The sequence below is a fragment of the Capsicum annuum genome, chromosome 12 (genome assembly GCF_002878395.1).
Source record: "Capsicum annuum cultivar UCD-10X-F1 chromosome 12, UCD10Xv1.1, whole genome shotgun sequence".
Taxonomy (NCBI): domain Eukaryota; kingdom Viridiplantae; phylum Streptophyta; class Magnoliopsida; order Solanales; family Solanaceae; genus Capsicum; species Capsicum annuum.
The window spans coordinates 222,083,816-222,087,230 of record NC_061122.1 but is presented as its reverse complement, the minus strand read 5'-3'; the positions used below and the strand labels follow the sequence as shown (position 1 = coordinate 222,087,230).

The following is a 3,415-nucleotide window of genomic DNA, read 5'->3' as shown; positions in this document are numbered from 1 at the left end:
TAAATAAAAATGCTTTATTTTTGGACTGCTCTGTGTACCAGTACGTTTGTATTGACCCTCTATATTTTCAGTGTCTGAGGCTCAGTCTAGGGGACCCGCCAAACCGTAGAATCTTCAAACCGAAGTGTGCAGTTGGTGAACCTTCTTTATTTCGGAAGGCCGTTGCTAGAGTATTGTTTTGCATTTTAGTTTTTGGGTCCGACTGGGAGCTTGTCCCAGTTTTAGACAAGTTATTATATTCTGATGTATTAGAGATTTAGCAGACTGAGATGGATGTTGTCTAGACACCTATTGATTTCATTCCGTGTTTTTAAATAGAACTCAGAGCATGACCATGATTCAGTTTGTTTATTTCCACATTTCTCTTATACTATTGTGAATATTGTGCATGATTACCAGTTCTAGAAGGGCGCCTAGTCCTTAAATGATTCGGGATGCTCGTAACGGCCAGGGCCTCGGTTCGGGTCGTGACAGTCAACCTCTGGAGCCATCCATCGATATGTTCCTGTTTCTGCGGTCATGACACCAGACTGAACTTGCACTCAAGCAACACCAAAGTCAGCAACCTTCACAACCTGTCAAGCTAGCACAAGCTGTAAGCAGTTGTCTTTTTTATGTATTCAGTTAAAGAGATAAGGACGTATATCCAGGCTGCAGAAACTGTCATTACTTGATTTTCATCCATCAAGAGATTGGCAGTCTTGAGGTCTCTGTGAATTATATTATTTTGATGCAGGTCCCCTTTGAAACATCAATTGCAACCTTGAGTAATACTGAAAGCCTGAAAAGACCTTTCTTTTTATGCAGAAAATCGTACAGACTTCCACCGGACATAAATTCTGCATACAAGGGAATATTGAAGATGATGAGTTAATGTAATTATTTTGTTGTTTGCTTGAGATTAGAGATCGATCCATCAGTTCAAGCATCCTTCCTAGAAGGTGGTTAAGGTTCTCGAGGCGTCTCATCAGGTCTATTACTTTTGGTTGTTAATGATAATATTTCACAGTTTATTACCAAAAAATAAAGAATGTCATGAATTACTTGTGATTATACATAAGTGTGGAGGTTTTGTACACGCACCAATAAATTGCACAACATTCTTGTGGCGGACTTTCCTGTAAGTACCAGAAAGAGTTCAGGTCATGTATATATAGTCTTCTACAATATCTTTTTAAGAGTACTCAAGTGTTTTCATTTTCCCGAATCAGGAATATCAAGACGATGATAGTAAAATTGCAGCAGCACAAAATATTGTTGCCGATCAATGCAAACATATCTAGTTTTAGTCACCTTAATATATAAATTTCTTGTGCAAAATCTCTTTGCACATCTTGATTTAGGCACTCAACCTTGAGAACCTTAATAGCCACTTCCTGATTATGGAATGAACCTTTAAACCTGCCAATAACATAAATTATTAGGCCACAGTCAGCAACCGTATTGTATCCTTGTTTCAAAGTGACATTTTTACTGACAAATCACCAGTTGATCCAGTTGCAATTTTATATTCATATTTCAGCTGTGCATTGCCAATTTCCCATGCTTCACTCCCGTTGCTTGGTATATCAACATGGTCCGGGTGATGTTGATGCCAGTTTGTTTGAACTACTTTTGGTGGGACAAAAGGTCTTGATTTGACACAGACTGTTTCTGTATTGCACTTCAAAACTTTAAGATAGAGATGGATGATAGACAGAGCAACGTTACTGAGCCTGTCAATGACTTTTTACGTCCACATTTGAATTTCCTTCAACAGTGCATTTCTTAGCTGCTTGGTTTCCTAACAATGACGAAAGAATCAAGTAGTCAAGAATTATATAAAGATATATGGAGAGGAAGTACCTCACTGACCACAAAAAAACAATCTTCTGCCTGTCAATCTATATGTTCATCTAGATAAGTACCTCATTTCCCAACCATCAACCTCAAAGACGTCCATGGAACCGTCTTTTGTGAAGAAAGCATGAGCTTCTTCAATATTCAGTCCCAATCTCCAAAAGTAAAGAAGTCAACTGCAACAAACTTTACATTAATCAGATATCCTGTAAGGAACTTAATCGAGAAACTCTTAGAGAATGTTTGAAGAGGGAAAAAGTTTGAACAAGTGCCTATAAGCACATCAAGTGAAGAATATAAGCATTCCTTACTTGACGAATGCTTAATTATAAATGACACATTAGTTTTGCAACTTGGTGATAAATTACTTAAGAAGACGCACAACTACTAATAAGGCCACGAGGAGAACTAGAAAATACAGGCAGATATTGTAATCCTGACAGCAGCATCAAAAGGGGATTTTTTTAATATATTGACAAACTGGAGCTAGCCACTGCACGAAACGAGAAGCAAGTTTTCTTATTTACTTGAAAATGGTAAAATTACGGAGAATCGGGATATATTGCATCATTCTATGAGAGTGCAGGGAGATTCTTGAAAGAGATATAATGTTGACTCGGGAAAGGCTTACCCGAAAGAGGAGCTTAGGCTTGTTAAGTGTTAAAATCGTTATTTCATAAAAAGGCCTGCGAAAAAAATAAAATTAATAAATTCTCCCTGATTATAACAGCATCACAAACTTGCAAAATCTAAGGAATGAAAACCACCTTACACACGACGATGAAGAAAAAGAATGAAGTGAAATCTAAATCAGGAGAAATCTATCAAGATATTACCGAGATAACAGTGAATTTCCACTCACAGCACTATTTCCATCTTGAACATGTAATTTATTGGTTCCTAATGCAAGCTCTGTGCTTGGTGACAAACCAAAGGCAGGTGGAGGATGCATGCTGTAAATTCGAAAAAGAAAACAAAAAAGTTGAATTATAAAATAGCCCGTTGAAGCTTTCATCAATCACTATACTGAGCATAGGAATGAGAGTTCAGATATATTAAACTTGTATCATCGTGCCTCTACCTGCCATGGTGATCAATACCTTGTGCAGCCCCCCCCCCCCCCCCCCCCCCCCCCCCTCCCCCCCCTTTTGAGAATGTGGAATGAACTGAATCCCCGGGATTTCCATCAGATATTCAATGAATCTGGATAGCAGAAATATGAAATGAATAAATTCTTATTCGATTTGCTTCAAGCAGGCTTATCTATAAAACAGAAACATAAAAGGCAGTCGAGAGAAATTGTAAATGTCACCGTCCAAGCCCATGGCACGTATTGTCGTCCATGTGAACAATGTGATACGCGTTAAAAAGATATTCACTTTCCTATCCCATTCCGATGGGATTCACCTATGGTGTCATGTACAACTTATCTTTAGAAACTTGTCAGGCTATGAGCGTGACAGTCACCTTCCCTCCATCAAGGGCTTTAGAATAAAGATAGAAGACATATATATCACTAAAAAAATTATATTGAACTCAATAGAGACATAACTGATTGAGAAGAAATTGAAGTCTT

General features: G+C 37.9%; 1 pseudogene; it reads right to left on the bottom strand.

Moving 5' to 3' along the window:
- Positions 1 to 933: 933 nt before the first annotated feature.
- Positions 934 to 2,944, bottom strand: LOC107850835 (annotated as a pseudogene).
- Positions 2,945 to 3,415: the final 471 nt, after the last annotated feature.